This window comes from Schistocerca serialis, chromosome 1 (assembly GCF_023864345.2).
Source record: "Schistocerca serialis cubense isolate TAMUIC-IGC-003099 chromosome 1, iqSchSeri2.2, whole genome shotgun sequence".
Lineage (NCBI taxonomy): Eukaryota > Metazoa > Arthropoda > Insecta > Orthoptera > Acrididae > Schistocerca > Schistocerca serialis.
The window spans coordinates 909217124-909231347 of NC_064638.1; the positions used below are offsets into that span (position 1 = coordinate 909217124).

The window sequence follows — 14224 nt, forward strand, 5'->3', positions numbered from 1 at the left end:
TCCATAGCGATTGAGGCACTTATCGTATCTCTTCACAAGCTTTGAAATTCCTTCTGCATAAAAATCACCCGCTTGTGCCTGGAGCCAGCCTGTGACCGCATCTTTGAGCTCTTCGTCGTCATCAAACCGCTGTGACCCGAGCCATTTCTTCAAATGCATGAAGAGGTGATAATCACTTGGCGCCAGGTCTGGGCTGTAAGGTGGATGGTCGATAACGTCCCACTTGAAGGACTCAAGAAGGGCCGTTGTTCTGCGAGCAGAGTGAGGACGGGCGTTATCGTGCAAAAAAACGATGCCGGAAATCAGCATACCACGGCGTTTGTTCTGTATAGCCCGTCGTAACTTTTTTATTGTTTCACAGTACACGTCTTGATTAATGGTCGTACCACGTTCCACGAATTCAACCAACAACACCCCTTTGTCATCCCAAAACACCGTTGCCATCAGTTTTCTGGCAGAAAAATCTTGCGAGGCTTTTCTTGGTTTGGTAGGCACGCACTTCACATTTGGCGGGGTTTTCTATTGCAGCACACATTTCAAACTGCCACAAAAACTAAACTAGCGCAGGTACGACGTTCACTCGACCACGGCTTGATGCCGACTGACCTGTTGAGTGCGTGAACGCACAGATGGCGTCGCTACTGCCCCCACAACCCGCACTGTGACCAATCGGAGGTTACTTTCTGAACCGCCCTCGTATTTTGCCGTTTCACTTTACAGTTTTTCAATATAGACATCCTGCTTTTCGATTACCTATTTCCATGTCAGGGAAGCTGCACCATTCAGTCTAAGAGATCATCCATCCTCAGCTACCGAATGGCTCCGGCAGCGATAGAAGTACGCATTTACACGAGAACAAAAAGACATTTGTGCATTGTTGAATCAACCTAGGGTCCATGTCAGACTAAGACGAAGTGGGAATTGTCCAAGGCAGTGAGAAAATGATTTAAGTAAAAGTCTTGAGAGGAGTTTACAAGAAAACAGAAGAAATATAACAAAGAAGGAAATAATTAAGTCAGAACAAGGTGTCATAAGGCAGACGAATTCTGGAGCTTAAAGGCAGTAGATAACTCGAGAAATGTCCGCAGCTCGTGGTCTAGTGCTTAGCGACGCTGCCTTATATAGTGAGCTGCCGGGTTCATTTCCCGGCCAGGTCGGAAATATTCTTCGCTCGGGCACTAAGTGTATATGTTTTCCTAATCATTTCACCTCATCTTCTCCATAAGAACGCGAAAGTCACCGAAGTGCGTCAAATGATCAGATTTCCACCAGGTGGCCGAACAACCCCAGATGGTGTTCAAATGGCTCTGGGCACTATGGGACTTAACTTCTGTGGTCATCAGTCCCCTAGAACTTAGAACTACTTAAACCTAACTAACCTAAGGGCATCACAAACATCCATGCCCGAGGCAGGATTCGAACCTGCGACCGTAGCGGTCGCGCGGTTCCAAACTGTAGCATCGAGAACCGCTCGGCCACCCCGGCCGGCCCAGGTGGTGTCACCAGGCGAATAATGCCACACCATCATTTCATTTCAATCAGGAAGTAACTAAGCTTAAGTATGGAAGAAAGTATAAGAGTACCAAGAATGAGACTGGGAGCAGTGAGTACAAGGTTCTTAAGGATCAGATTAACAGGAAGTGAAAACAGGCTAAATCAGAATGGATGACGGAAACATGTGAAGATATTGAAACAAAGATGATTAAAGGGAAAATCGAAGAACCCTGAAGTTTCGTCGTTGAGTGACTGTTGCCGATTCAGGAATTTATATCTGATGCAACAAATGACAGCCTGCTTTAAAAAAATGTAAGTGGATGCATGTGGTTAGGAGAAACCTTTTGTAATGCTCGAATACAGACTAATGGCATGCAGATTGACTCAGTCATGTCGATTAAATATTTGCGAGTAACGTTGCGAAACGACGTAAAATGGAACGAGCAAATAAGGCCAGTTGTAGGGAAGGCGAATGGTCGATTGTAGTTAGTTGGGAGAACCGTGGGAAAGTGAACGCACCTTTGAAGGGGAGTGTACACCACGCTCATGCGACCTACTCTTGAGTACTGCTCGAGTGCTTCCGGTCCGCAGCAGGTCGGATTACATGAGTTATGCAGACGCGTGCTGCTAGATTTGTTACTAGTCGGTTCGAACAGAGCGATAATATTACGGAATTACTCTATGAGCTTAGTTGGGAGTTATTGAAGGGAAGATAATCTTTTCGCGAAATGCTATTGAGGAAGTTGAGAACACCAGTATTTGCAATAGCCTGCAGACATTTCTACTGCCTGCAACGTATATATCATGTAACAGCCGGCCAAACTGCAGAAGATTAGTGGTCGTCCAGAGTATTTTTCTCCTCGCTCTATTTGTGAGTAGAACAGGAAACGTAGGAACTAGCAGTGATATAAAGTATCTACCTCCATGCACTACACAGTGGTTTTTCAGTATGTATGTCGATGCAGACGAAGATATAGATGTAAATGTGTTAACCCAGGAATTACAGTGAATGGTAAATGTGTGTTACATCCAGAAGAAAGGACGGATATGTGGCAGAACTATATCGGTGACATGTGACAGAGAGATGAACTGTTTCAAGCGTGATAGAAGGACAGGAAGTAGTTTATGTGGAAGAAATTCAGGGAGTATCATAATTAATGATGTAAATGCATACGGTAGAAAGTACACGACACTAGAAGCAAAAAAGTCTCAGTACACATAGGTCCGCAAACGAACCATTTGATATATAATTGCGACTTTGTGGTTACCAACCAGTATTATTGAAGTTCTGTGTAAACATCGCATGCCGGCTCATGATATAGTCTTCTTTTACATTTCGGAGATGTGAAGTTGTAAACAGAATGGATAGGACAGTACAGTACACAGTTAGGGTGCCACTCACGTCCGTTGTCTGTAGAAAAAAATGTTCAAATGTGTGTGAAATCTTATGGGACTTAACTGCTAAGGTCATCAGTCGCTAAGCTTACACACTACTTAACCTAAATTATCCTAAGGACAAACAGACACACACCCATGCCCGAGGGAGGACTCGAACCTCCGCCGGGACCAGCCGCTCAGCCCATGACTGCAGCGCCTTAGACCGCTCGGCTACGTTGTCTGTAGAACGACAGTTGTGTTGTACGAGTGCTGGTGGTAACATGGAATAACGAGGAGTATGCGAGTATGCATTTCATGTATGGTAAGGCTAATGGCAATGCGCGGGAGACTGCAAGCTTGTACCAAGAAGCATACCATACCCGAAGGCAACCCGAGAGCCATCATTAACAAGGGTGCATCAACGCCTCCGACAAACTGGAAGCTTTGAACATGGTACGGTAGCAGATAGACCTGGACGAATTACACCTGCGCTAGAAGACGAACACTTTCCAGGAATCTTTACAAGGAGATTTACCACATAAATTCCTGGTATGAGCCACAGCAGTGTTTGGAGAATAAAGCATCGCAAAGCAATGTACTAGCACCACCTACAACGAGTTCAGTGTCTTAGTGAGGTGGACTTTGGTCCTAGGCTGACGTTCTGTCAGTGGATGCAACAACAAGCTGTAGACAGCCCAACGTTTGGCAACAACATTTTATTTACAGATGGAACAGGGATCACTCGTTAAGGTCTGTTTAAATAGTACAATTCTCACGTTTGGAATATGTAGGCTTCAACCCATATGGTGTACCTGAGTCTCCGTATCAGCGATGTATCTCATTGAATGTTTGGTTAATGGTACTGGGTAATGGTCTTATCGGGCCGTGCATGTTACCAAACAAACTCAGTGTTCGGAATTAGCTTCGGTTTCTGTGGCATCATTTGCAGGACTGCTTGAGGATGTCACCTTAGAGCAATACCAGAGGATGTGGTACGTACATGAGGAGCACCATCGCATTTTGCTGCTGTAGTAAGAACACGTTAAAGCGCCGATATGGCCAAACATGGATTGGGCGAGGAGGACCTCTACATCTACATCTACATTTAAACTCCGCAAGCCACCCAACGGTGTGTGGCGGAGGGCACTTTACGTGCCACTGTCATTACCTCCCTTTCCTGTTCCAGTCGCGTATGGTTCGCGGGAAGAACGACTGTCTGAAAGCCTCCGTGCGCGCCCTAATCTCTCTAATTTTACATTCGTGATCTCCTCGGGAGGTATAAGTAGGGGGAAGCAATATATTCGATACCTCATCCAGAAACGCACCCTCTCGAAACCTGGCGAGCAAGCTACACCGCGATGCAGAGCGCCTCTCTTGCAGAGTCTGCCACTTGAGTTTGTTAAACATCTCCGTAACGCTATCACGGTTACCAAATAACGCTGTTACGAAACGCGCCGCTCTTCTTTGGATCTTCTCTATCTCCTCCGTCAACCCGATCTGGTATGGATCCCACACTGATGAGCAATACTCAAGTATAGGTCGAACGAGTGTTTTGTAAGCCATCTCCTTTGTTGAAACTTCCTGGCAGATTAAAACTGTGTGCCCGACCGAGACTCGAACTCGGGACCTTTGCCTTTCGCGAGCAAGTGCTCTACCAACTGAGCTACCGAAGCACGACTCACGCCCGGTACCCACAGCTTTACTTCTGCCAGTATCTCGTCTCCTACCTTCCAAACTTTACAGAAGTTCTCCTTTCTTTCGGGAGTGCTAGTTCTGCAAGGTTCGCAGGAGAACTTCTGTAAAGTTTGGAAGGTAGGAGACGAGATACTGGCAGAAGTAAAGCTGTGGGTACCGGGCGTGAGTCGTGCTTCGGTAGCTCAGTTGGTAGAGCACTTGCCCGCGAAAGGCAAAGGTCCCGAGTTCGAGTCTCGGCCGGGCACACAGTTTTAATCTGCCAGGAAGTTTCATATCAGCGCACACTCCGCTGCAGAGTGAAAATCTCATTCTGGAAACACTTCCTTTGTTGATGGACTACATTTTCTAAGGACTCTCCCAATGAATCTCAACCTGGTACCCGCCTTACCAACAATTAATTTTATATGATCATTCCACTTCAAATCGTTCCGCACGCATACTTCCAGATATTTTACAGAAGTAACTGCTACCAGTGCTTGTTCCGCTATCATATAATCATACAATAAAGGATCCTTCTTTCTATGTACTCGCAATACATTACATTTGTCTATGTTAAGGGTCAGTTGCCACTCCCTGCACCAAGTGCCTATCCGCTGCAGATCTTCCTGCATTTAGCTGCAATTTTCTAATGCTGCAACTTGTCTGTATACTACCGCATCATCCGCGAAAAGCCGCATGGAACTTCCGACATTATCTACTAGGTCATTTATATATATTGTGAAAAGCAATGGTCCCATAACACTCCCCTGTAGCACGCCAGAGGTTACTTTAACGTCTGTAGGCGTCTCTCCATTGATAACAACATGCTGTGTTCTGTTTGCTAAAAACTCTTCAATCCAGCCACACAGCTGGTATGATATTCCGTAGGCTCTTACTTGGTTTATCAGGCGACAGTGCGGAACTGTATCGAACTCCTTCCGGAAGTCAAGAAAAATAGCATCTACCTGGGAGCCTGTATCTAATATTTTCTGAGTCTCATGAACAAATAGAGCGAGTTGGGTCTCACACGATCGCTGTTTCCGGAATCCATGTTGATTCCTACAGAATAGATTCTGGGTTCCCAAAAACGACATGATACTCGAGCAAAAACCATGTTCTAAAATTCTACAACAGATCGACGTCAGAGATATAGGTCTATAGTTTTGCGCATCTGCTCGACGACCATTCTTGAAGACTGGGACTACCTGTGCTCTTTTCCAATCATTTGGAACCTTCCGTTCCTCTAGAGACTTGCGGTACACGGCTGTTAGAAGGGGGGCAAGTTCTTTCGCGTACTCTGTGTAGAATCGAATTGGTATCCCGTCAGGTCCAGTGGATTTTCCTCTGTTGAGTGATTCCAGTTGCTTTCCTATTCCTTGGACACTTATTTCGATGTCGCCATTTTTTCGTTCGTGCGAGGATTTAGAGAAGGAACTACGTGCGGTCTTCCTCTATGAAACAGCTTTGGAAAAAGGTGTTTAGTATTTCAGCTTTACGCGTGTCATCCTCTGTTTCAATGCCATTATCATCCCAGGGTGTCTGAATATGCTGTTTAGATCCACTTACTGATTTAAGACCAGAACTTCCTAGGATTTTCTGTCAAGTCAGTAATAGAATTTTACTTTCGAATTCACTGAACGCTTCACGCATAGCCCTCCTTACGCTAACTTTGACATTGTTTAGCTTCTGTTTGTCTGAGAGGTTTTGGCTGCGTTTAAACTTGGAGTGAAGCTCTCTTTGCTTTCGCAGTAGTTTCCTAACTTTGTTGTTGTACCACGGTGGGTTTTTCCCGTCCCTCACAGTTTTACTCGGCACGTACCTGTCTAAAATGCATTTTACGATTGCCTTGAACTTTTTCCATAAACACTCAACATTTTCAGTGTCGGAACAGAAATTTTCGTTTTGATCTGTTAGGGAGTCTGAAATCTGCCTTCTGTTACTCTTGCTAAATAGATAAACCTTCCTCCCTTTTTTTATATTCCTATTAACTTACATATTCAGGGATGCTGCAACGGCCTTATGATCACTGATTCCCTGTTCTGCACATACAGAGTCGAAAAGTTCGGGTCTGTTTGTTATCAGTAGGTCCAAGATGTTATCTCCACGAGTCGGTTCTTTGTTTAATTGCTCGAGGTAATTTTCGGATAGTGCACTCAGTATAATGTCACTCGATGCTCTGTCCCTACCACCCGTCCTAAACATCTGAGTGTCCCAGTCTATATCTGGTAAATTGAAATCTCCACCTAAGACTATAACATGCTGAGAAAATTTATGTGAAATGTATTCCAAATTTTCTCTCAGTTGTTCTACCACTAATGCTGCTGAGTCGGGAGGTCGGTAAAAGGAGCCAATTATTAACCTAGCTCGGTTGTTGAGTGTAACCTCCATCCATAATAATTCACAGGAACTATCCACTTCTACTTCACTACAGGATTAACTACTACTAACAGCGACAAACACTCCACCACCGGTTGCATGCAATCTATCCTTCCTAAACACCGTCTGTACCTTTGTAAAAATTTCGGCAGAATTTATCTCTGGCTTCAGCCAGCTTTCTGTACCTATAACGATTTCAGCTTCGGTGCTTTCTATCAGCGCTTGAAGTTCCGGTACTTTACCAACGCAGCTTTGACAGTTTACAATTACAATACCGATTGCTGCTTGGTCCCCGCATGTCCTGACTTTGCCCCGCACACCTCTACCGAGGCCTCCAAGATCTCCTGATCTGAACCCCATGGATTTCTGTGTATGGGACCACGTTTAAAGTGTAGTGTTTGCACCTCCAGTTCACATGGTTGAAGAAATGAACCACAGTTTTTTCAGTGCTTGCCAAGAACTGCGAAATGAGCCAGGCGTGTTTCAAAGAATTCGAAACTCATTGTGGTGACTGGTAGACCTGCATCCGGGTGCAAAGACCACACTTTGAACACCTCCTTTGATTGCGACTACACTCATGTAACTGTTGTCATTTTCATTCCAAACTACTCCACTTCTGCCAAAGTATCTCTAATAATCAGATGGGATTACGTTATTCTGGAGATACACTGAGTCTCAGTTTTATCTCCGGTAAGGGTAGAAGTTGAAGTAATGAATTAAAATTTGCGTCAAGGCTGGGACTTGAACCCGGGTCTCCTGCTTACGTACAAAGCTGGGATGCTATTTCAATTTCGAAGAGCCGCGGCAATGCTGGTGATTTAAGAGGAAAATTAAGATGGTATGAGGTATGAATTGAAGTTTGTGTTAGAGAAGGCATTGTACTGGGGTGGTCTGTGCGTCTGTGTTAGCCACAATGCGAGGGTGGTGTAGTGATAATACATCTGCCCAGTAAGCAGGAGACCTCGGTTGAAGTCCAGGCATTGGCACAAATTTTAATTCATTACTTCAGATCCTACCCTTATCTCTAAAACATTTATTAATGGTACACTAAATTGTTACTTGTTCCTAAATGGGATGATTTTCACGTAGAATCAAGTCACTGCTGCCTGGTCATCACAAAGTCGCAATTATCTCGCAAAAAGTTCGTTTGCGGACCTGTGTTTACTAGGACTTTTATCCTTCTAATATCGTGTAGTTTCAGCTGTATGCGTTTACGTCATTAATTATGATATACCCTGTACAAGTGGGCGGTGAGAATTTGATAGATTTCCGAATTATTATGTCAGTGGGAGTAGATGCTACATTTTAGCAATTACTGATATCTGAGTGAGTCATAGAAAATAGAAGGTTATTTGATTTGGTTTCAAAAGTCTGTGAAACAGATGACTTACCTTTACAGTTTCAGAAAAGCATTATTATCCCATTATACAGAAAGCGCGAGCTGATAAATGTGAGAACTATAGGACGATCAACTTGACGTGTCATACTTATAAATCGATGTCGGAATAACATAAGAAATTTTGAAGTGGTTGGGTCTAATTTGAGAGGCAGACGGGTAATATACAACTTCTGCAAAATCCCAATGATATCAATAAAATTAGAGAGGCATGTTCGTATCAAGAAGAGTATAGGGCGGAGTTGCAACCCGTGTTTTGTGCTGTTAAACATACAGCGAAGACAACAATGAAGGAAGTGAAGTAAAATTTCGGAAGAGCAATAAAAGTGCAATGGGGAACAGATATTGCCACTACGGTTCACGTTCTGACCGAAAGTCATGAAGAATTAAAAAACTCGCTCAGGGGAATTAATACCAGAGTTAGCTCAGAATGTAGCTTAAATAAACAAAGCAATGACAGACATGATTAATAGTAGTAGAAAAGAGAACAGCGATTTGTTTAACATCAATACTGGCAACGACACAGTACTGGGAGAAATGAAGGAAGCGTCCTATCTCGCAAGTACGATTCCTTAAGACGACTAAACCACGCAAGACATCAGCAGTAAGATGTAGCAGGCAAAGAGAGCTTTCTTCAGTAAAATGCTCCCTACTGGTTTCAAATACTGGTATGAAACCAAGGAAGAAATTTCTGAAAGGATACATCTGCAGTACAACACTATATACACTGAAGCGCCAAAGAAACTACTAAAGGCATGCAGAGAAATGTATGCAGTGGTTAACAAGTCAGGCGGCAGACTTCTATGAGAAGAGTATTCAAAAACTGGTACAACGTTATGACAAGTGCCTCAATATTGACGGAAATTATGTAGAAAAGTAGATTAAGGTACAGGCTTTCATGTAAAAATAAAATTATTGAGATATCTTGCAAGGGAACCTCCCCATCGCACCCCCCTCAGGTTTAGTTATAAGTTGGTACAATGGATAGGCCTTGAAAAACTGAACACAGATCAATCGAGAAAACAGGAAGAAGTTGTGTGGAACTATGAAAAAAAATAAACAAAATATACAAACTGAGTAGTCCATGTGCAAGATAGGAACATCAAGCATAATTTGCGCTCAGGAGTGCCGTGGTCCCGTGGTTAGCGTGAGCAGCTACGGAATGAAAGGTCCATGGTTCACGTCTTCCCTCGAGTGTAAATTTTACTTTCTTTATTTTCGCAAAGTTATGATCTGTCGTTCGTTCATTGACGTCTCTGTTCACTGTAATAAGTTTAGTGTCTGTGTTTTGCGACCGCACCGCAAAACCGTGCGATTAGTAGACGAAAGGACGTGCCTCTCCAATGGGAACCGAAAACATTTGATCGCAAAGTCATAGGTCAACCGAGTCCTCCACAGGAAAACACGTCTGATATATTCTATACGACACTGGTGACGGCATGTGCGTCACATGACAAGAATATGGTGTCGACCCACCTAACTTGTACACTTGGCGAATGGGTAAAAAGATTCTTCTACCTTGCCCGATTTAGGTTTTCTCGTGGATGTGATAATCACTCTCAAAAAAGTGATGAAAACATAAGAGTTTGTCACATAAACTGCAATAAATGAATGCAACAGTTTCACAGTCGCACAGTTTTCCCAGTGCTCTGTCGAAACATATGTTTTTAACGTTTTCAAATTTTTCCGTGTGTAGACCGTCAAATCCTGCATATGTCCAAGCAAATCTGAACATGTCCTGGAATTTTGGAGAGCGGAGTTGATTATATGTGAGTGCTTGAACTTTGATAATTCTCTGAAAATAAAAAAAAGAACTTTTCAATCGAAGGAAGACTTGATCCAAGGACCTTTCGTCCCGCAGTTGCTCACGCTAACCTCGGGACCACGGCGCTCCTGAGCTCATATTGTCCTTGATGTTGCCTATCTTCCAAATGGATTATTCAGTTTGTATATTTTGCTTTTTTTTTCATAGTTCCACACAACTTCTTCCTGTTTTCTCGACTTTTATTTTATTTATTTCGAGTCAAAAACATTACAACAATATTTACAATATATACAATATAACAAATCAGGTCAAATCATAAAAGAACAAACTAAACGGTATTAGCCCAAAATTGTGCAACGGCAGCAGCATTGTCTGAAACATCAACAAGCTCTTGTGTGGAACATGATACAGGACATCTAGGACAGTTAATTAAATGTTTGGTTGTCTGTTCTTCTCCGCAGTCACACAAGGTGGAAGATTCCTTCATGAAGCCCCATTTAAACAGATTGTCCTTAGTTCGTCCGACGCCACTCCTGAGCCGATTTAGAGACTTCCACACTGTCCAGACTTGATTTCCACCAGGAGGAAGGGTCTCAGAAGGAGTCATCCAATCGTTACTGTCAGATTTTGCTGTCCACTGAGATAGTCTGGCTGCTCCAGTCCGACCGGTGAGGGGTGTAGTAGTTCTCATGAAGCTCCTCCTAGATTTGAGTCTACTAATTGGTAGCTGGTATCCATGTAGCAGGTGATCGGTGTTATGATCTGCTTTATGTCTCTCAAGTTTGGCTGCGACTTCACGCCTTATGTCTGGAGGAGCAATACCTGCTAGTTTATGGAGTTTATCAATAGGTGTAGCTTTGAGGCATCCCGTTACTGTCCTGCAGGTTTCGTTCAGGGCCACATCAACCTGCTTTGCATGAGATGACTTGTACCATACAGGACATGCGTATTCAGCTGCGGAATAACACAAGGCCAAGGCTGATGTTCTTAGTAGTTTGGGATCTGCACCCCAAACGCTGCCAGTGAGCTTCCGCAGGATGTTGTTACGAGCAGCAACTTTCTGCTTGGTGTTAGTGCAGTGTTTTCTGTAGGTCAACGTTCGATCTAAGGTGACACCCAGATATTTGGGGTAGAAACAATGTTCAAGCTCTTGATCTTCCCAAAACACTGTAAGTTTTCTATAGGCCTCTCGATTGCGTAGGTGGAAAGCACAAACTTGAGTTTTAGCAGGGTTCGGTCTTAAGTTATTGACTCTGTAGTACTCAGATAGGTCCTTGAGAGCAACAGTAAGCTGGTTTTCTACTGTGTCAAAATCTCTGGCTTGTGTGACTAAGGCAAGATCATCTGCATAGATGAAACTCTTTGTAAGAGAAGGTTGAGGCTGGTCATTTGTAAATATGTTGAACAATATGGGGGAAAGGACACTACCCTGAGGCAAGCCATTCCTTTGACTTCTCCATCTACTCTTTCTTCCTTGGAACTCCACATAGAATCGCCGGTTTTCCAAAAGTGTCTGCACAGTTCTGGTGAAATTAATGTCTCTAGTGATGTAATAGACTTTGTGCAATAATTGTCGATGTTGAATGGTGTCATATGCTGCTGTGAGATCCACGAAGACAGCCCCGGAAATGTATCCTTTCTCATATCCCTCTTCAATATGTTCAGTCAGATTAAGGACTTGTGCTGTACAATTCTTTCCAGGTCGGAAACCTGCTTGTTGAGGTATGAGTTGTTTTTCAACAATGGGAGTGAGTCTATTTAGCAACATTCTTTCATAGACTTTATACAAATGGCAAAGGAGCGAAATCGGTCGGTAGTTCTTGGGATCAGCTGCACCCTTTCCAGGTTTTAGTAAGGGAATAACTTTAGTTTTCCTCCAGATGGCAGGGATCTGTTTCCGCTTCAGACAACCATTATATAATTGCAGAAGCCATCTTTCCGTGATGGGACCAAAATGTTTAATTTGCTCAATCATTAGGTCGTCTAGACCAGGCGCTTTACCATTTTTGCATTTCTGAATTGCGGTTCTGAGTTCTTGTAAGATGAAGTCATTTGATATATGGTTGTTTTCACGTTCAGGTTCTCTTTTGAGTTTTGTTCTATCTTTAGAACAATTGACCCTTCCATTCTGAACTAGATGATGAGCAATTTGATCTGGTGCAATGTTTGCATGGCCATGATTTTCTCGACTGATCTGAGTTCAGTTTTTCAAGGCCTATCCACTGTGCCAACTTATAACTAAATCTGAGGGGGGTGCGATGGGTAGGTTCCCTTGTTAGCACGTCCTTTTTTAATTTCAGAACGGCTCTTACTTAAAATAAAAAATAAACACACCTCGTAGTAATGTTTTCCTTAAAAATCAGATAATTCTTTTTGATAGATCCTTTATTTTGACGGAGTTGTGTGGACGTTGCTGTGCTGCAGGGTGCACGGGCCGCGCTGGCAGCGCACCGAGATGGGCGCGTCCACGTACTTCCTGGCGCGGCCGCCCGCCACCGACCAGCCGGCCGCCGAGTCGCGGCCGCAGCAGCCGCGCTCCATGACGGCGCTGCAGCCCAAGGCGTCCGCTCGCCGGCCGCCCAGGAGGCGCGCCACGCGCTCCGTCTAGTGTCCGCTCTCCTCTCTCCTCTGTCCGCCGCCCGCGTCGCATTAAAACTGTACACACCCGGTGTACACACAAAAATATCCATGTACATGTCTCTTGTGTCCGAGGGTAGCGCTGCATCAGTTTAAACCGTACTTGGTACATACTCTATACTGTACAATCAGAAGTACTGTACCTGGAAACGTGTTAGTGGGCATTGATGTGAGATGTGTTCACTTTTCACCTTTATGACCGCTTGAACTCCGCTGAACACGAGTTTCATAACCTTCTTTGCAGTAATAGTAAAGAAACCTGCAGGGATATGTACACAGCAGTTGCTTGTGTAAGGAGGTTGTCTAGATTTTAGGGAATCTGCTTGCGATTGACAAAATGTTAAACCTACAACACGCTTCTACTCCAAAGAGAACCTTAAGCTTGTCACTGTTCTCCATATGTTTCTCTCCTGGCCGATTCTTCAGAGAACTACCTCCTTAATTATATTATCAGTCCACACAATTTTTAACGGAATACACATCTACATGTTTCAGCTACACGCATCTTTATATACAAAGAAAACAATTTAGAATGAGAAAAAACGATTCGGGACCTCAATTTGGTCGACTGGTCAAATAATGCAGTATCAAAATTTGTGGGGTTTACGGATGTGACAGTGGTACGATGTTGGACTCATGAGATACTCGTCGACTAGTTTTGGCCACTACAAGGGACGACCACAAGTCCCCGATGTTACTCAATCTGCATACTGAGCAAGCAGTAAAGGGAACAATAGAAAAATATGGAGTAGGAACAGTCCAGGAAGAAGAAATATAAACCTTGAGGCTTACCGATGACATTGTAATTCTGTCACAGACAGCTAAGGATTACCTTTAATTAAGTAATACGGGAGAAATGGTGTACCGACAAAAAAAAGCGTTGAGAAATAATATAAATGGTGAGACTACTATGTTAATTAGAAATCTTAACACTAATCAGGGATTAAATAGTGGCGCAATATTAGTGGTAACTGAGACATTGTTGAATATTACGTCACTCTTCGCTACTAGACGAGAGAGCAATTAGGATTTCTAGATTTTCAAAAGGCCTTTGACACTGTACCACACCAGCGGCTTGTAGTGAAATTGCCAGTTCATGGAGTGTCGTCTCAGTTATGTGATACGCGTACGTGGAGACAGTGTTTGCGCAGCGATCACCGACATAGTCACTGAGGGAGAGTAAGGGCAAGCAGCCCGCATTCGCTGAGGCGGATGGAAAACCGCCTTAAAAACCATCCACAGACTGACCGGCAGGAATAACTGCTCATTGTTCCTCAACAGCCAAAACCAGAGAAGGTAGTGATGTTCGACGCTGGTAGTCTGGAGCAACGTCGATGTTCTAACTCAACCCAAAGGTGCTACATTGGATTCAAGTCGGAACTCCAAACAAGGCAGCGAATTTCAGGAATGCTGCTTTATGACAGCGTGGATTGCCATACAGGTACAAACAATCATCATTCCCAAACTGTTCCACTACTGCACCCGGTACGCAGTGCTGGACAACA

At 43.8% G+C, this 14224-nt stretch overlaps 1 non-coding gene across 1 annotated transcript; it reads left to right on the forward strand.

Moving 5' to 3' along the window:
• The first annotated feature begins 4736 nt into the window (after positions 1-4736).
• On the forward strand, positions 4737-4811 carry Trnas-cga (transfer RNA serine (anticodon CGA)). The gene has a single exon. It is a non-coding gene; the product is annotated as a tRNA-Ser (tRNA).
• Positions 4812-14224: the final 9413 nt, after the last annotated feature.